At 31.4% G+C, this 21,654-nt stretch overlaps 1 protein-coding gene across 1 annotated transcript in view; it reads right to left on the minus strand.

The window, feature by feature from the left end:
- Window positions 1-21,654, minus strand: part of LOC108908510 — an 86,846-nt gene that overhangs the window by 63,425 nt on the left and 1,767 nt on the right. The window lies entirely within an intron of this gene.

Raw genomic sequence — 21,654 nt, forward strand, 5'->3', positions numbered from 1 at the left:
TATTCTTATTTAGTTGACAATATTCTCGAATTTTTTGTAAATAATCTTCCCGAAGTGCAACTACACGTCGTGATTCCATAATTACCATACGATTGTCAAGTTTTTTATGTTTAAAACCGCATTGTAATAAAACATGTCGTAAAGTATCTAAAGATTTATAATTATAATCAGGATAATAACTTAATTTATCTCGAATCATGTTTAAAGTAGGAACTTTATTTTCTTTATACATATAAATTGTGCGCCGTATCGGGTAAAATCGTCAATATTCTTTAATTTTGTATTTTTCCGTTTCTTCTTTGTGCCGTGATTAATAACGTCTCCTTCTTTAATTACGCGATAAATTGTCGTTTTTGATATCTTCGCTAATCCGTTTCCTAATTTCTTTATCACATTGTTCACTATTTTCTCTTTTCAAACATAATAATTCATATATATTTAAAATAATACGTTGACTTGGTACGTGTAAATCTTTGTTTTTAAACTCTGAGTTTGTTTCGATGCTTTGGACAAAATCCGGTCGACTATTTGGGGATTTTCCCGGGTTATTTCGTTATCTTCCGTTTCAAAGGGTCTTCAGAAAGTCATGCTAAATTACTAGATAATTACATATATTTATTTTAATAACTATTACCCTTTACTGGTTACGATATGAACAAATAATAATATTAACTAAATTAATAATACGTATTATACAAACAATATAGAGTCAGTGCCGTAGAAAGCACTGCTTTCTACGGCACTGACAAAGCCAAGTGAACCGCGTTTGACACCAAACTATACTCCGCGGTCGAAATTATAGAGAGTGGCTCAGACATAATATAAAAACACTATTACCATAATGAGTATATAATATAAAATGATTTTTATACGGTTCAATATTATTTATCTTTGTGCCGCTCGCTACACACATCGATAGAATCTATAATCGTCTATAGACTGAATTACACTGAACGTCGATCTATGTTCTATCTCTGTCTTTCTGTCTTTTGCACTTGTTAGGGAATAGGGAAATGCTTTTTTAGTGAGAGTAAACGGACTTGATTTATCCGTCCTGAGAAACGTCATAGCATAAGCGTAGACGAGGGGTCTAATTCAATGGCTATAATAAATTTATAAATTAAAAAACACAACTGGGGCGTTTTAAAATGCTGTAATAATTAAAATGGATCAAAGTGCCGGTTATAGCAAACCGTAAAAAAATATTAGATGTTATGTTTTATTATCTTTTTTTCAATGTTTTCTATTTTTGTTGCCTTTTACGCAGACACGCCAATTGATTTTCGTTCCCGGCACGCTTCATCCCCCTTACTAGTCCAAAAGCTAGCGATGAGTCACTCTCTATAATTTCGACCACGGAGTATAATTATAGAATACCATGCAAAAAATGATTTACGACCTAGTGGACCAATACAGGTTTGCTTTGACGACCAGCGCGCCGCAGTCCATTCTACATCAGGTGGACTGGCTACCAATACCGGACTCGCCCAATGGCTGTTCGAATATAAATTAGGAGACACATCATGGCTAAATCATATGAAGAAATTTCAAGAGAAGTGCAGACAGTCCTGTGCTTTAAGATTCACAGGTTCCAATTGATATCGTAACAACTATACTAAAATGATTTAAAACCACAGACCACCTAGACTGGCCGTATCTAATTCCAATGCACGGGTACTAGTGAATGCAAAATCCGGGGAAGTGGAGTGTGGAAAGCAATCTGATCGCGCGCATCTTAAAAATTAAATCTCAAATTATCAAATTGAAGTTCATGCAAATTTTCAAATATGTTCACATTCAGAAAGTTTTTTAATACATGATAAACAATTTTATTTTTCTGTAGCCTAAGTGTTCTGCTTTCATCATTATTAAAAAATGTTATTAATTTTTCTGTTTCTTGGCATATTACTACGACATCTCGAGATGGATACGTCAAACAACCACGATCTTGAATAAAAATTGACTGTACGAATACTGTGTATTTGACATTAAACTATTTACACAGTCTTCACATTTTATTGGCTTTATTAGAGAACTTGTTACTATTACGAAACCGCCAATATATACTGTAATGTACTTGCTAGTGTCCAGTCCTGTTTTTTAATAGCCTTCACTCATCTTCGTTTTATGTCAACATTCCTTGGAAATCTGTAAAAATTTAAAAATTAGGATTGAAAAATCGAAGCGTAGGTACTTAATATATATTTTTTTTGTCATAAAACTCTGATTTTTCTAATCACATTTTGCCAACTCTCCTTTTCCAGAGTGCTGAACATGAATCTGAAATTAGTTTTATTCGCGATTTTTTCAATTGAAAAAAATATTTAATTAATTTTCAGCTATCTCGAAATGACGGGAATTGGTAAAATTTCATAAAAATTTGAGATTCACATAAAGTAAATAATTACTAAAAATATTTTACAGTAATTCATTCATTATTTTATAATAACAATATCACGTTAATCACTACACTATGTGGGCGAACAAAATTATAAAGCTAACCCTAGAAACTTGTGACGTCAACAGAAAAATGGCGTACATATTTACCTTTTATATATTCCTTTTTTACTTACCTAATGAAGGAATCTTTTCGCCTCTCTTCAATAACTCGATCACTTCTATTTATACAATGTTTTACAATAGACTTGCCCATGATAAAACGTCTAATTATCGAAATCACAGCGATGCGTACACGTCAAATGCTAGGATACGACTGAGCGCTGGGCTCCAAATCAGGCTCCGAAGTGTTTTCACCAAAGTCGCTCTATAAGCCAGTCTAGGTGGTCTATGTTTAAAACTGATTAATCCATACAGAATTTAAATAATGCCATTATTAAACAATGATTGTAGTCTTACATTTATAATTTATGAAAAATTTTTTTATTAAATATCAAAAAGTTTTTAGTTGTAATTTTAGGTTTCTGTTTAATCATGCTTTCAAATATGTTTTCAAATTCACAAACTTAAAATTGCAAAACTAATGTATATTTCTATTATAGTTTTGAATATGACTGTCTCAGCATAGATAAATACGGTATTAAAGTATATATTCCGAATCTAGTCAATTGAGATTTAAAAAGTAAATCAATCCTCGCTTTAAATAATGCATTTTTCATGAAGGATATAAATATGTTGGGGCGCTCCATGGATCATGTGACGATTCATTATCATTACAGTTCATTATCAGGAAAAATCAAATTTAAAAAAACAAAATAATTTCAACTCACTGAGTTTAATTAACTATTCCATAATTAATTTAGTAAAAAATGTAATTTTAGTGTGAATCAATAAATGAAATATTTTATAATTAACAAAATTAATTATGAAATAGTTAAACTTGGTGAGTATCATTTATTTAACTTTTTTTCCGATGACTGCCTTGGTAAGCCAAAACAGGTTGAGACTTAAAAAAAATTGTATTGAAACAAAAAATTACATTTCCTCCTGTCAATATTGTCAACATTCAGAACTAAAAAATGGATTTTCCTCGAAAACATTCAGCCAAATGAAAAATTAGTCAGTCAATCAAATTAATTTAGAGTAAATAATATTTCATTGGAATTAAAGTGTTATAAGGGATTAACATTATTTTATAAAATATAGATGAATTTATATCAATGTCAATTGGAACAGTGCCAAGACTGCCAAGAATGTAAACCAAATAAAAGTTACAAATATTTATTAAAGGTAAATAAACCTCATAAAGTTGTTTTTAAAATGTTATTGACTTTGCACACCGTTCTGTTTATTTCACTTTTTCACAAACTCGTACGTTTACATTCATATATAATTAATAAAAATTATAAAATTTTGTAATGAAAACCATTGCATGAAAATATCGAAGTATTTAGAAATGATCCGATACGTAAAATTTCACAACTTAGCTTTGCGCTTACTCAACGCCTGAAATGTGTCTAATGCATTATAGATGTTAATATGCGTAAGTTGGCTGTAATCTCAATTAAAAAAGCTCTTTTTTTATTTATTGCACCAGCCAAATTAGTGTTTTTGCGTTGCAAAGATCATGCATTCGAAGTATCGGTACAGAAAATCAAATGTAATAGTAATTGGAAAATTAGTGGATCCATGTTTTCGACTCCAAGGATTTTCTTCTATTTCTTGCAACTTCCATTTTGAAGTTCATTTTTTTATTTTAGGTTGAAGATCAAGTATATGGTATTTTTGAAGAAAAGGTAAATATTGTGGAAGATATTTTATTAAAAAATATATAGAGCACATTTAAATATTCCTTTTTTAGAAGTTTGCAAGTAAAGGATACTGTTTAAAGAATAAATAAATAAATAACTACAACAAGTGAAAGAAGAAACATTACATTTTTTATTTTACCAAAATACCCCAAATTGAGAGCATTTTTGAAACGTAAGAATGGTGGCTATACACATAAAAATCAAACGTTTTTACAAGAGAACAAGTCCACGATTTTCTCGTTCAGGCATCGGATAACACATATTTGCTAATGAAGGTAGTGACGGTCTCAGGCATTACTGGAGCATGCCGTTCTGATGAGTTATGCAAACTTACTTCGAACGTCTATTTAAAAAATTTTGATGACATTGTTCTAGTTACAATTCCAAATTCCAAAAATGGTATGTCACGTATGTTTACAATTACTTCCCGTCTGGGTTCTGTTTCTCACCTAGAAATTCTAAAGAAATATATAAAGATTAGATTGGAAATTAGAATTGAAATTTCACGCTTTTTTATGCGCTATCAAGCAGGTAGATGTTGCAACTAATCAGTCGGCAAGAATACCCTTTCTATAACTCCTAATAAGATTGCACAGTTTTTGAAACTAGAACATCCTGAAACATATACAAGCCATGCATTCCGAAGAACATCGGCAACGTTACTGGCTAATGCAGGAGTTGATGTATTAACAATCAAGAGACATGGTGAGTGGAAATCAGCCACAATTGCAGAAAATTATGTTGCTGACAGTTTAGTTAACAAAAATGAAAAATTAGACAACAGGATTCTTTACAATGACACTTCAACTCCAGGTTCTAGTAGTACGTCGCATCATGCTGTTTTAATGGATCAGTCAGATAATATTGAGCCTCCGGTGACTGAAATGAAGCGGCAAATCATTTTGAGAAAAATGTGACAATTAGTAAACGCCAGGGGAATAATTATCCAGATTTTATAAATGTTACTAAATGTAATAACTGTACAATTACTATAAATATTAATTTAAAATAATTAATAAAATGTAATGTTCATCAAATATTTCTATTTATTTGTTCATAAAAAATATGCATTTATAACTCGAAATTACTTTTTTCCTTAGAGAGGTAAGTTACCTCACTTACCTCCCGTTGTCCATAGCAACTTCCACTTCTACTGTAAAATCCACTTACCTCCTTAAAAACAATGTATTAATAGTATATATTTACTATAGTGGGAGCAAATAAAATAGTCTTCATTTGGTGACGTTTCTTGACATTTTACTCTCATCTAGTTCAAAATTACCGCTATTTAATCAACTATCCAAAAATCTTTGCATTATTTTATTATCACTAACAAAGAAAGATCTACTAATCTGTAGGAATTTTGAAAACATAACCGTTATGGCACTAGACCAAATAATATTTTTATTAATGAATCAATGATTGTAAGAAACAACTACTCTACGGACTACATACCCCGTTCAGCATCGAATTACACCTACAGGAAACAATTAAGATCAGTCATTAACAAATTTAGCTATTTGAATATCTATCTACAGACATATTTTACTGTACGTGACCTACAAAGTACTGTTACTATACTACTATTTTGTAGATTATATCTCACCCACGCTCAAGACATGTCAGTAGTTATACTTCCAAATAGCTAAATCTATCTGCTCACCAATGGCGGTCTATGTCTGGTCATGAGCTTAGCTGTCTGGATGGGGCAAGTAGGCTGCAGAGTACTTGTTTCTCACATTGTCATTAGTTAAGATTACTTTGGCAATTATTTGATTTTCTTTGTTGGGGAATTTACCATAAGATATAGTATAATATGTAATAGATATAAGCAAAATTTAACAAAATAATAATTTCTTACTCACAAGCGCATGCCTAAAATAGTCAATGTTTTTAATAGGTGCTATTTTTACGATTTCAGTAATCCCATTGTCCGCGTCATTGTAAAATAGTACATGTCTGGCTCTGATGTGAAGTTTCGCTTCGATCAATTTATTCGACACGTGTCTAGCGACATGTTGACCATGCATTTCATTGTCGTTTGTGCGTGTGTGAGTGAGTTTGACGCTTTGCTTGGTCGAATGTATGGAACGTGTTTTTTTGGCAGTCAGTAGCATTCTGTATGACCATTTAGCTTATTACAACGCGTATTGTCGCTTACTAGTATAATATAGATTACTACTGTTTATATATTTGATAGTCACTACAGTTTCCTATGTCTAGTTATCAGGCTCAATTTTTAAAGAACAAGCTTCAGTCGCATATCAAATAAAAATAAAATATTTTTGTATGAAATGCGTATTATTATTAGTTATTATAAACCAAGTGTCCAACTATTTGCTAGTAAGTAAAGTTGGCTTCACATACTTTTTATGTGTAGTTACTGTGTTTATATTAATCTTATCGATTTTACATTACTATACTTTCTGTTTAACTATAAAAAGTACCATATTTTGCACAGTCGTAAAACACTACAGGTGTACAATTATTTCTAGTATTCATATATTGGATTTCACAATAAACAAATAGCAGAAATCAATCTCCCTATCTACTTGCGAGTAAACCAGTAACAAACATTGTGATATTTGATAAGAACATTAATACATGCTAATAAGCTTAATTAAAACCAAAAGTTTGCTCAATATCACCAGGAATGAAAAAACGTGCTCTTGTTTGTACAAGTCCGATAAACAAACTAGAAGTGCTAAATTGATACATGTGTGGTTGTCACAGTATGCGTCTAGTTAAAGTGGAAGATATTCGGATAAATAATTCTCATCCTGTATGTGATTTATTAATTTATATAATCTTTATTGCCACAATTACTTTAGCTGCCTGTGTAAAGTAGACATGTACGTCAATGCTTCATTTTGTCCTCAGGTCATTAAAACTACGCTACCAATAATATCACATGCTGTAATGTTATAAAATCTCAGATATATTTGTAAAAGGTAAACATTGACAGGAACAAAGGGATATTAAACATTGTTGATATATCTGTCACATATAAATTTCCATAAAAACAATTATTTTGCGCAACGTTGGTATATCTCAGTTTTATTTGTGCTCGACGTTATTTGCCGAGTTTAAATTTTACAACATCTTGTTGAAGTATGCCACGAAGGCATAGGAACATATTCTTATAATTAAATTTAATTATAACGATATATTTAACAAATTCCTTATTAGATAAGTACATAAATCTTTAATTATTTTACCACTATAACCAGGAAAATATTTTTATAGAAATCAAGAAATTACTACGTCATAGGGCTGGCACTAAATCCCGATATTTACAGGATACAGTACATTAAAACATGAGGGTACATTTTTATATATTTTTTTCCCGAAAATGGATTATACAGGGAATTCCCTTCATATCTAGACACCAATATGACGAATATTTCATCCGCAACTCTGTAAAGAGTTTACTTATCATTGAAACATTCGCTACGTTTGTTTCTTTTTCCAATTTTATTACAAATTTGTTATAAATAAAAGATATAACTGAAGCTAAAAATGGCAGAAAGTAAGTGTATTGCAGGTACTATGAAGGCATGATGACGAAAGCAAAGTTTTAAATGATGATATTGCCAGAAACCACGACTCTACGGGTTATATGCCCCGGTTAGTATTGAACTACACGAGCAATATCATTAAATACAGCTAGTCGGTCTGAGAACGTTTACCGTATATCTTTATCAGGAATGACCTCGGATGGGGTGGGGTCGAGCGGGACTATCGCTCTTTACCCACGCCAACCCTGTAGGCCCGGAATCTCGTAGAAACAAACGATCCAGGAACGATTCCTTAAATCCAGGAAGGAAGTACAAATAAAAGATGTCAAAAAATGACAGATAACGATATTAGCTTGCCGATCGAGGTCAATCTAGATCACATAAATTATTTAGATGATTACAGGTTGTTATTATAAACTATTAAAATAAAAATATGGTGTGTATCGTCCGTATAGCTCAGAGTGGTGATAGGGAAACTAAGTAATATTAGTTATTTAGTTGATAGGTGAATATTATCACCTGAAATCTTTCACACAAAGCTAACATCATAAATGGTATATCTCCGTTGTGTATTTAAAATATTGTACAAAAGACCTATAAACGAAACTGACTTTGACTGTGAAGAATATGAACAGGGCGGCGATGCTGAACATGAAAGAGAAATTAGTGAAATAATTCAGGACTCTGTAATTGTTCAAATGTTATGAATGTGGAAAGTACAACAGAAAAGTAACACAGAATTTCAAAAGCAAATTATGCAAGTGTTATCCATAATGACCGCTCAACATACTTCAATCCAGTCTGCGATTAGTTTGTCTTAAGCTTATAAGCTTACGCTGGATACGACCAGTTTGACGCACATTCGCTATAACAGAATGGATGGATGACGTAATACGCATTCAGCATGAAGTTAACATTTCTGATTAGGTACATAATGGATGAAAGCCGACGACGCATTGTATCGGATCACACGCTTCTATAACAATGAAGATAGAATAGAACTGAAGAAGTAATTGGGATACATTTCGCCCAGGCTTTGAAGTCGCTTTCCCCGAATAAGACACTCCGGATATTACAAGGTGTCTCATCTTTACTGGAATACGGTATCACCAAGCTTACCTCCATTATACGGTACATGGACATAAGTTGTAGAAATATGTGATGATCCCGCAGGTCTACAACAATGTGTTCCTACAGAAAAAAGTAAGCACACTATAAAAAACCATGGCATAGCGAAGTTTATTGTCGCAAATAGGGTAGTAGCTTCAAACGCTTTATGGTAACCCGTAAGACTTATTTTGCGTGAATGGTACCATTAGCCACAATAGCCAAGAACCAAGGAGTTCTTTCAACTTTCTACTTGATTGAAACCGCTTCGGATATTCCTATAATCCACGAGAAAGTAGCAGGAAGCCTAAACTTGAAAATCAAACCAAACACTCACATAATGTAACACTACAGGTCGCTGTATTGCAGTCGTGTTTATGTCCTTAAAGACACTGTTAACAAATGTTGATTCTATTGTTGTCTCGAACGGATCAATACGGAGGTGATATCGATGTCGATATCGAGTAAGACGTCTTAAAACAATTCGGCCTTAAAGTGGAAATAGTTGCAAATGGAGCTGATATTGTATATGGACTGCTATTATCTTAAATATACCATAAAATGACATCAGTGTGCCATCGATGGCGAGTTAATATCATCATTACGTGACTCGCAGTCAGTGGTATGTCGTCCACATCACCTAACTTACACCGAAAATTTGCAAAGCGATATTCTGCGAGAGAGCATCATTCGGGAAAAGTGAAAAAAACGGAATGGTGATACCCGCATGTATTTACATTCATGCGGGTATATTTNAAGGAGTTCTTTCAACTTTCTACTTGATTGAAACCGCTTCGGATATTCCTATAATCCACGAGAAAGTAGCAGGAAGCCTAAACTTGAAAATCAAACCAAACACTCACATAATATAACACTACAGGTCGCTGTATTGCAGTCGTGTTTATGTCCTTAAAGACACTGTTAACAAATGTTGATTCTATTGTTGTCTCGAACGGATCAATACGGAGGTGATATCGATGTCGATATCGAGTAAGACGTCTTAAAACAATTCGGCCTTAAAGTGGAAATAGTTGCAAATGGAGCTGATATTGTATATGGACTGCTATTATCTTAAATATACCATAAAATGACATCAGTGTGCCATCGATGGCGAGTTAATATCATCATTACGTGACTCGCAGTCAGTGGTATGTCGTCCACATCACCTAACTTACACCGAAAATTTGCAAAGCGATATTCTGCGAGAGAGCATCATTCGGGAAAAGTGAAAAAAACGGAATGGTGATACCCGCATGTATTTACATTCATGCGGGTATATTTCGAGAAGTAAACAAATAGGTGGAACGTAACCATTATCCCCTCTTGAATATTTAAGATCAGATTGATAGCCTTGCAAAAGTCGTATACTTTTGTAGTCTTTATATGAAAACAGTATTATATGAATACAATCAGGTCCCGTTTGGGCTTATTAATTCGCCTTCATGTGACCAGCGTACAACTGATTGGACCACTAAAAGATATAGCTGCTTTTATGTATATAAACGAAGTTCTCTGCTCATCAGAACTAATTGTTGAATGCCGTCTACATTTACAATTAGTAGTAAAATCAAAGGCCAGCTTTAAATTTACATTTTTAGGATTGGATTTTCGTTGGTGTATAACAAATTTCGGCCACACCGATATCTACGTTCCTACTTAAAGGACAACCATTTGAGTAGACAGCGAAATGTAGACAAAATCGTTTAGAATTAATAAAACACCATCCTGCATATTTTTAAATCTGACCTACCGACTGAGTTACAACTGATAACTATGAATGAAACTATACTCATTATTTATGCAACGGCACTAAAAAAAGAATAACATCCCTACGTTGCTCGCTGGTGGATAAAAGTAAAAGATTTTATACTAGGCATATGTTCCTTTAACAGTAAAATTGGACTACTCGCCATTAAATTCTGATAATAATTATGCTGTTAATTATAACGACTTTATTATATTATGGGATATGTAAACTTTGATTGGGGAAGTAATGGATTTCATAGGAAAAGAAAATACAGCAGGATAGTTATTTGAATTATTTGAACAATGCATAATATGCTGGATGTCAAAATTCAGTTGCAGTTTCTTCAACAAAGCTAAATATATGGCATTATTTAAAGGCGGCAAAAAGGCCGTTGGCTTAAATCTGTTTTAAAATGCATTTATATAAATATTTTCCAACCGGTAACTATTTATAGGGATAATATTCATTGTAGGTATAAGAATAGCAAATAATCCCGTTTGTCACAAAAGATTAAAAAATGCCGACATAAAATATCATTTTTCCAGTAAATAGATCCTAACAAAACCGCTACCAGGTCGACGATTAGAACTATGGGGTCAACTAAGTGTAAAATGAACTTGTGTTTTGTTAATAATAATTAATCTTTTATCATTCAGTGTTAAACGTTTATAATTGTTTCCTTATTTAAATATGTTACCATTATTGTAACAGTAAATTAAAACAAACGAAAAGAAAATTTCATGGCTTGATTCACATTTCTTGTTGCTGTTCTTAGTTGAGTATCTACATATATTTAATGTGAAATGAAAAAATTCACGGATATAAATTAGTCATAATGAACTTTTGATATTTATATGTTTATATAACGCTTTTCACGGCATATTTGATAATGTTAAAACATTATTTAATATTGATAACTATATACCTGTAAGACGCATTTACGACATTGAGAATATACAGGGTGTTCTGAAAGTCCATCAGGAAACTCCGGGAGGTGATCCTACGGATTAAAATAATAACAGTATGTAACGAAAATTTTTTACGAATTGTCAATTGTTTGCAAGTTACAGCTTGTCAAAGTTCATTTTTTTATTTTTTCTATTTAAATACCTTATTTAATTCAAGCTTGATTAATCTCTCATTTGGCACACCCACTAAGTAGATGAAGCTCTATTGGACCAGTTAGAAAAAAGTTTCATTATGAGTCGCTAAAGGGCACTTTACCTAGAAAATTTTTGTTCATAACTTTTTTCTCTTGCTAGACATCACAGAAATTTAAACATTATTGAAAAGAGAAATAATATCAGAAAAAATTATGTACTCTTAAATCAAGTCGATAATTGTAACCGTTTAGCATCGCTATTAAAGTGTTATTAAACATTAACTTTTTGATATTTCTATCTACAATTAATCAAGTTGCCATGCTGTAATATCATCTCTTGTAAAACCAGCTTCGTTAGTAAATAAAATATTATTATTATTATTCTCATCTTATTTTTCTACAACGGTATTACAGAAACGAAAAAAAATTATTATGGTGAAAACCAAACATACCTGCTTTAAACAATTTTTATTACAATTCGTAACAACAAAATTACTAATGATATTTATTTGAAGCATGGTAACTTGATTAATTACAGAAAGAATTATCAAAAATTTGATATTTAATCGGTTACATTTATCGGCTTGAACAAAGAGTACATAATTTTTTCTGCTATTGTTTCTCGTTTTGATAATGTTTACATTCTGTGATGTCTAACAAGAGAAAAAAGTTATGAACAAAACAAGTGAGTTCTAGGTAAAGTGACCTCTAGCACGCATAATGAAACATTTCTCTGACTGGTCCAATAGAGCTTCATCTACTTAGAGGGTGTGCCAAATGAGAGACTAATCGAAGTTGAATTAAATAAGTTATTTAAATAAAAGAATACAAAAAATTGAACTTTGACAAGCTATAACTTGCAAACAATTGATAATTCGAAAGAAATTTTCATTACATACTGCTATTATTTTAATCCGTAGGATCACCTCCCGGAGTTTCCTGACGGACTGGCAGAACTCCCCGTATATTGTCAATGGACTGTCGTAAAATCAGGAAACAATAAAAGTTAGAGGCAATTCATAATATTTTTGGGGCTGTTAATAACAACTTTTTTATATTTTTATAATTTTTTGCATCACTGTATTCCTCTTTTAGATTTTTTCTAATATTACACTTCTTCAAATTTAAATCTTCAGCAACGAGTCGGGTTTTTTTAAAGAGTTTTCCTTTACCATGTTCAGTACAGGTTTATTTTCGTCAATCTATCTATTTATATGCTTATTTAATTGCTTGGTTTGTTTATCATTCCAACTTTGTATAAACACAAGTAATTTTTCTGCTCTTTATCACACATTCCTACAGTATTTTAAGTTATATCTCTCACCACTTCTCGTTTTCTTTTACTCTTAAAATGATAATAAATTTCCGAAATTTTAGCAACATTTATTTTGCATTAAAATTAACAGTCGATATAAAACCTCTCTCTAAGAAAAACAGTTCATATAAGCATAGGTCGTATAGTGGCTTCGCTTTCGAGGTACTGTGTTGAAATAGGAAAAAATAAATTTATCCAAATATTCTGTTAAAATGTCATTTACAAATTGATGAAACTTGGACCAACAGTTTAATCAGTCATTAGCAAAAATTTGCGAAATAGGTTTATAAATTTGTCAACCAGTCAACCAGTGATGAAGACACTGGGAAACACTGCCATTATGGCCTCATCACCGTATAGGGTGATCCAGAACGTATAAAAAAAATTGAATGTACAGGAAAAATCAAAAAGGGTAGTTCGATAATGATTTAAAAATACACCTCTGCACGGCACTGGAAACTGCTCGACTGTAAAACCTGACCTAGCACAAGGCAAAGCATGCAGTCGGCAACCGGTACGGCGGCAAAGTGTAATAAAAAATGAACGGACAAAAAATTGAAAGAATGTCTTTCCCAAGGAAGAATATTTTTTGATGTTCTATCACTATTTTGCTTTTATTTCCGCAACACCACACATATACAGTGTCAGTTTCAATCTATGAGACTTAGGGAGCAGATAGTACAACAAAAAATAATGGTACATCTCATCAAATCTCAACCATTTTCGACATATAGGGTGTTAAAAGTCCAAAAAAAATAAGTTACTGTACATATCTTCTGAAATAAAATAAGTATTTTAATTAAATTTGGTATAACATATTGGGTCAAGTTTCCATAAAGTGCTGTAATATCAAATATTTTGCGCAACCAGTGGCGGAAATATGGGAAACTCATTCGATTATTTTATAAAAAAAAATAGTGCGGTCCTGCACAAAATAATAATTGATCATATTTTCTAAAAAAGTATGTCTATGGGAACAAAAAATATCTCTTACATTTTGCCAATATCTGTCTGTTTTACGGCAAATTTAAATTAGTCAGATACTGTGCGCTAATGGATTTTTAAAATTCCTGTTAGAAATAATTCGGCTAGTTTCAACTAATTTAAATAAAAAATAAAGTAGCATCCTTCGAATCAATAATATTATTATTTGATTATTACAAGAAATTCAAGAGAANTTTATATAACGCTTTTTACGGCATATTTGATAATGTTAAAACATTATTTAATATTGATAACTATATACCTGTAAGACGCATTTACGACATTGAGAATAAACAGGGTGTTCTGAAAGTCCATCAGGAAACTCCGGGAGGTGATCCTACGGATTAAAATAATAACAGTATGTAACGAAAATTTTTTACGAATTGTTATCGTTTGCAAGTAACAGCTTGTCAAAGTTCATTTTTTTTATTTTTTCTATTCAAATACCTTATTTAATTCAAGCTTGATTAGTCTCTCATTTGGCATACCCACTAAGTAGATGAAGCTCTATTGGACCAGTTAGAAAGAAGTCGCTAAAGGGCATTTTACCTAGAAAATTTTTGTTCATAACTTTTTTCTCTTGCTAGACATCAGAGAAATTTAAACATTATTGAAAAGAGAAACAATATCAGAAAAAATTATGTACTCTTAATTCAAGTCGATAATTGTAACCGTTTAGCATCGCTATTAAAGTGTTATTAAACATCAACTTTTGATAATTCTATCTGCAATTAATCAAGTTGCCATGCTGTAATATCATCTCTTGTAAAACCAGCTTCGTTAGTAAATAAAATATTATTATTATTATTCTCATCTTATTTTTCTACAACGGTATTACAGAAACGAAAAAAAATTATTATGGTGAAAACCAAACATACCTGCTTTAAACAATTTTTATTACAATTCGTAACAACAAAATTACTAATGATATTTATTTGAAGCATGGTAACTTGATTAATTACAGAAAGAATTATCAAAAATTTGATATTTAATCGGTTACATTTATCGGCTTGAACAAAGAGTACATAATTTTTTCTGCTATTGTTTCTCGTTTTGATAATGTTTACATTCTGTGATGTCTAACAAGAGAAAAAAGTTATGAACAAAACAAGTGAGTTCTAGGTAAAGTGACCTCTAGCATGCATAATGAATCATTTCTCTGACTGGTCCAATAGAGCTTCATCTACTTAGAGGGTGTGCCAAATGAGAGACTAATCGAAGTTGAATTAAATAAGTTATTTAAATAGAAGAATACAAAAAATTGAACTTTGACAAGCTATAACTTGCAAACAATTGATAATTCGAAAGAAATTTTCATTACATACTGCTATTATTTTAATCCGTAGGATCACCTCCCGGAGTTTCCTGACGGACTGGCAGAACTCCCCGTATATTGTCAATGGACTGTCGTAAAATCAGGAAACAATAAAAGTTAGAGGCAATTCATAATATTTTTGGAGCTGTTAATAACAACTTTTTTATATTTTTATAATTTTTTTCATCACTGTATTCCTCTTTTCAGATTTTTTCTAATATTACACTTCTTCAAATTTAAATCTTCAGCAACGAGTCGGGTTTTTTAAAAGAGTTTTCCTTTACCATGTTCAGTACAGGTTTATTTTCGTCAATCTATCTATTTATATGCTTATTTAATTGCTTGGTTTGTTTATCATTCCAACTTTGTATAAACACAAGTAATTTTTCTGCTCTTTATCACACATTCCTACAGTATTTTAAGTTATATCTCTCACCACTTCTCGTTTTCTTTTACTCGTAAAATGATAATAAATTTCCGAAATTTTAGCAACATTTATTTTGCATTAAAATTAACAGTCGATATAAAACCTCTCTCTAAGAAAAACAGTTCATATAAGCATAGGTCGTATAGTGGCTTCGCTTTCGAGGTACTGTGTTGAAATAAGAAAAAATAAATTTATCCAAATATTCTGTTAAAATGTCATTTACAAATTGATGAAACTTGGACCAACAGATTAATCAGTCATTAGCAAAAATTTGCGAAATAGGTTTATAAATTTGTCAACCAGTCAACCAGTGATGAAGACACTGGGAAACACTGCCATTATGGCCTCATCACCGTATAGGGTGATCCAGAACGTATAAAAAAAATTGAATGTACAGGAAAAATCAAAAAGGGTAGTTCGATAATGATTTAAAAATACACCTCTGCACGGCACTGGAAATTGCTCGACTGTAAAATCTGACCTAGCACAAGGCAAAGCATGCAGTCGGCAACCGGTACGGCGGCAAAGTGTAATAAAAAATGAACGGACAAAAAATTGAAAGAATTTCTTTCCCAAGGAAGAATATTTTTTGATGTTCCATCACTATTTTGCTTTTATTTCCGCAACACCCTGTATACACATATACAGTGTCAGTTTCAATCTATGAGACTTAGGGAGCAGATAGTACAACAAAAAATAATGGTACATCTCATCAAATCTCAACCGTTTTCGAGATATAGGGTGTTAAAAGTCCAAAAAAAATAATTTACTGTACATATCTTCTGAAATAAAAGTATTTGAATTAAATTTGGTGTAACTTATATTGGGTCAAGTTTCCATAAAGTGCTGTAATATCAAAAATATGGGAAACTCATTCGACTATTTTATAAAAAAAAAGTAGTACGGTTCTGCACAAAATAATAATTGATCATATTTTCTAAAAAAGCATGTCAATGGGAACAAAAAATATCTCTTACATTTTGCCAATATGTCTCTGTTTTACGGCAAATTTAAATTAGTCAGATACTGTGCGCTAATGGATTTTTAAAATTCCTGTTAGAAATAATTCGGCTAGTTTCAACTAATTTAAATAAAAAATAAAGTAGCATCCTTCGAATCAATAATATTATTATTTGATTATTACAAGAAATTCAAGAGAATCATTAATTTCCATGTTTTTTAGATTTCTCAAACATTTTTTACCGTCAGTAAATTTTTGTGCGTGAATAACACCGTTTCAGTAAATAAAATTTAAATCAAAAATAAATGTAGGAAGCAAATTACAAAAGATTAAATACATGAAAATTTAACTAAAAGGTTAATAACAAAATTACAAAATAATTCAATGCTAAAAATTAAATTAACAACAGATTAAGTAACTAATAAATAATTATCGCTGCTACTAACAGTATTGAGTACATTTCATAATAGGTGTTCAAAATGAGCATGCACATGCCCTGTAGGGTGTTAAAATATTTAATTATATGCGCTGGACCCTGTCTTCTTTTAATTAGCCATATGCAGTTCTTATGCGACGTATTAATTGTTGCTCTGAATTTATTTGGACTTTGCACATATAATTTATATGCTGCATATGGAGAAGTCAAGAGGGGTAAGATCTGGTGCTCTCGCTGAATAGGGTACTGTTTCCCAATCCATCTGTTAGTTGTAAGTTAGTTGACATTTAACCAGTTTTTAACTACCCTACCCATCGTACTATTTTTTTATATAAAATAGTCGAATGAGTTTCCCATAGTACCTACTTTATGGAAACTTGACCCAATACAGGGTGTCCAGAAATTCATGCAACAAAATTTGGTCACAGATTCTTAAAACAAATTTAGGGGACCCGTTTTTTTTATTTTTGCCAAGTGGCCCCCTCTTTCGTAGTTACAGCCCCCTAAAGTCCGCCCCTAAGAAATCTTTTTTTTTATGTCTCAGAATCCTGTTGTACGAGAATCACTAAATTTTGTACACAGGGGTTTTATGACATGTGAAATCTGACGGTGCTACGTTTTTTGGCGGGGAACCCCCTCAAGACAATTTTTCGTGGGCCCCCTATGTCTTTGGAGCCAAAAAAATTTGGTCGCAAATTTTAAATTTCTTAAAAATTATCAGTACACTAGAAAGCCATTAAATTTAGAAACTTTTTGTCTCTTTATACTTTTTTCGTAAAACCCAATCGTTTCCAGAAAAATGTCAAAATGTGATCAAATGTGATTCTCTATTTTCCTCAAAAACATTGCGTTTTACGAAACAAATATCAAGAGATAAAAAAGTTTCTAAATTCAATGGCTTTCTAGCTAACTAATAATTTTTAAAAAAATCTAATATGCGACCAAATTTTTCTGGTTCCAAAGACAAGGGGGACTACGAAAAAGTGTCTTAAGGGGGTTTCCCACCAAAAAGCGTAGCACTGTGAGATTACACATGTCATAAAACCCCTGTGTACCAAATTTAGTGATTCTCGTACAACATGGTTTTGAGATATAAAAAAGACTTCTTAGGGGCAGATTTTAGGGGACTGTAACTGCGAAAGAGGGGGCCAGTTGGCAAAAAGAAAAAATACGGGTCCCCTAAATTTGTCTTACGAATCTATGACCAAATTTTGTTGCATGAATTTCGGGACACCCTGTATAACGTACTCTAAATTTAGTTCAAATTCATCAAATGCATTTTTAAGAATTAATTTGTCATAATAAAATTAAAATTGTAACAATGTTTTAATTTTGATGCAAAACATTTTGAGTTATGTATGACCAAGTGATGGTAATAGTTAATAATAATAAATGTTCTATTTCTATTGTAGCGCGTGGTGGTAATAGGTTGAATAACTAGATGGATTTCACAGGGTCTAACGATACTTACAGTGTACGATAATTCAATAAACAAAAAAAATCTAAATAAAAAATTTAGATAAATTTGGAACGAATACACTGAAGATGAATTTTTCGAGACAAAACGTCTGAATCTGGTTAGGGCTGAGGCAGTACAATATTGGGCAATACAGTATTGACCTTGAGAAAGTATTCTTCTTTTTTCAATATCACCTCAAACAAGGCTGAACTTAAACAAAAACGGATTTAAAAAATTTCGGTTTTTTTCAAATATTTACTAATTAACTAATCATGTTAGCCTTGATTTTTTAGAAGCATAATGTTGGTCCCCTGATTACGCAACTTTGCCCCCAGTTAAGCTACTTCGTAGCTCTTACCGTTTCCGAGATCCCTGTAGTGAGAAGCGAATTTGTAACAGCCTTTATACAACAATTTACATATTTAGATAAAATTATGACAAAACTTGCTTAAACTTGATTAAATAAGGAACATTCTTAATTTTTATGTGATAAATTGAGTTGTTTTAGGTAGGTAACCTCACAAGAAAAAAGCATATTAAACCTATTGAGACTGAGAGATACTTATCGATCCACAACAGCTTTAAATTAGATAGATAAATGAAAAAACTAATGTTTCANGGGAACAAAAAATATCTCTTACATTTTGCCAATATGTCTCTGTTTTACGGCAAATTTAAATTAGTCAGATACTGTGCGCTAATGGATTTTTAAAATTCCTGTTAGAAATAATTCGGCTAGTTTCAACTAATTTAAATAAAAAAGAAAACTAGCATCCTTGGAATCAATAATATTATTATTTGATTATTACAATTATTACAATTATTACATGTTTTTTAGATTTCTCCAACATTTTTTACCGTCAGTAAATTTTTGTACGTCAATAACACCGTTTCAGTAAATAAAATTTAAATAAAAAATAAATGTAGAAAGCAAATTACAAAAGATTAAATACATGAATATTTAACTAAAAGGTTAATAACAAAATTACATAATAATTCAATGCTAAAAATTAAATTAACAACAGAATAACAGATTAAGTAACTAATAAATGATTATCGCTGCTACTAATAGTATTGAGTACATTTCATAATAGGTGTTCAAAATGAGCATGCACATGCCCTGTAGGGTGTTAAAATATTTAATTATATGCGCTGGACCTTGTCTTCTTTTAATTAGTCATATGCAGTTCTTCTGCGACGTATTAATTGTTGCTCTGAATTTATTTGGACTTTGTACATACATATAATTTATATGCTGCATATGGAGAAGTCAAAAGGGGTAAGATCTGGTGCTCTCTCTTAATGGGGTGCTGTTTCCCAATCCATCTGTTAGTTGACATTTAACCAGTTTTCAACTACCCTACCAAAATGCCCAGGAACGTCATCTAACTGCAACCACATACTCCTCCTTACGGCTAAAAGTCTAGCATCAAATAAACATCTTACTCAATAAAATTGAAGAGAGCTTAATAAGTTGACTTTTACTTGGATATTAATGATTCTCTTGAAGTTCTGATAATAATCAAATAACAATATTATTGATTCTAAAGATGCTACTTTATTTTTAATTTAAACAGATATCGATAAAATGTATAAGACATTTCTAATTAACATGATTTTTCATAAAATATAATCAATTATTATTTTGCAAAGGATTGTACTATTTTTTTTATATAAAATAGTCTAATGAGTTTCCCATAGTATTTTATGGAAACTTGACCCAATACAGGGTGTCCCGAAATTCATGCAACAAAATTTAGTCACAGGTTCTTAAAACAAATTTAGGACCCGTATTTTTTATTTTTGCCAAGTGGCCCCCTCTTTCGGAGTTATCTTAAGAATCTATGACCAAATTTTGTTGCATAAATTTCGGGACACCCTGTATAACGTACACCAAATTTAGTTCAAATTCATCATATGCATTTTTAAGAATTAATTTGTCATAATAAAATTAAAATTGTAACAATGATTTAATTTTGATGCAAAACATTTTGAGTTATGTATGACCAAGTGATGGTAATAGTTAATAATAATAAATGTTCTATTTCTATCGTAGCGCGTGGTGGTAATAGTTTGAATAACTAGATGGATTTCACAGGGTCTAACGATACTTACAGTGTAGGATAATTCAATAAACAAAAAAAATCTAAATAAAAAATTTAGATAAATTTGGAACGAATACACTGAAGATCAATTTTTCGAGACAAAACGTCTGCATCTGGTTAGGGCTGAGGCAGTACAGTATTGGGCAGTACAGTATTGACCTTGAGAAAGCATTCTTCTTTTTTCAATATCACCTCAAACAAGGCTGAAATGAAACAAAAACGGATGTCCAAAATTTCGATTTTTTTCAAATATTTCGAAAACTAATCTTGTTAGCCTTGATTTTTTAGAGGCATAATGTTGGTCCCCTGATTACGCAACTTTGCCCCATTTAAGCTACTTCGTACCTCTTACCGTTTCCGAGATCCCTGTAGTGAGAAGCGAATTTGTAGCAGCCTTTATACAACGATTTACATATTTAGATAAAATTATGACAAAACTTGCTTAAACTTGATTAAACAAGGAACATTCTTAATTTATATGTGATAAATTGAGTTGTTTTAAGTAGGTAACCTCACAAGAAAAAAGCATATTAAACCTATTGGGACTGAGAAATACTTATCGATCCACAACAGCTTTAAATTAGATAGATAAATGAAAAAACGAATGTTTCATTAAAAAAAAAGTTAAAAAAAACATCATTTATGGTCAAAGAGGAGGTCGAATAAAAAAAATTTTATGTTACTATACAAGTTGTATTTAGTAACTAAAAAATACTTCATAAACCAATGATTTTTTGGGAATTGTTTATATAACAAAAATTGCTCAGAATTTAATGTTTATTCAAGTAGGTCTCTTTCAAAAGTTCCTGTTATGGAGAAATATGTCTAAATCAGTACTCATCTATAATGCTATGAAGAACTGAATCTGTATCCTGCAACAATTACTTTTTTACAGAACTTAGATATTCCTCATTTTAAAGTTTTGTTCTAAACAGAACACACTACATATATATATATATATAACCTCTGC

The sequence above is a fragment of the Anoplophora glabripennis genome, unplaced genomic scaffold (genome assembly GCF_000390285.2).
Source record: "Anoplophora glabripennis isolate ALB-LARVAE unplaced genomic scaffold, Agla_2.0 scaffold233, whole genome shotgun sequence".
Taxonomy (NCBI): Eukaryota; Metazoa; Arthropoda; class Insecta; order Coleoptera; family Cerambycidae; genus Anoplophora; species Anoplophora glabripennis.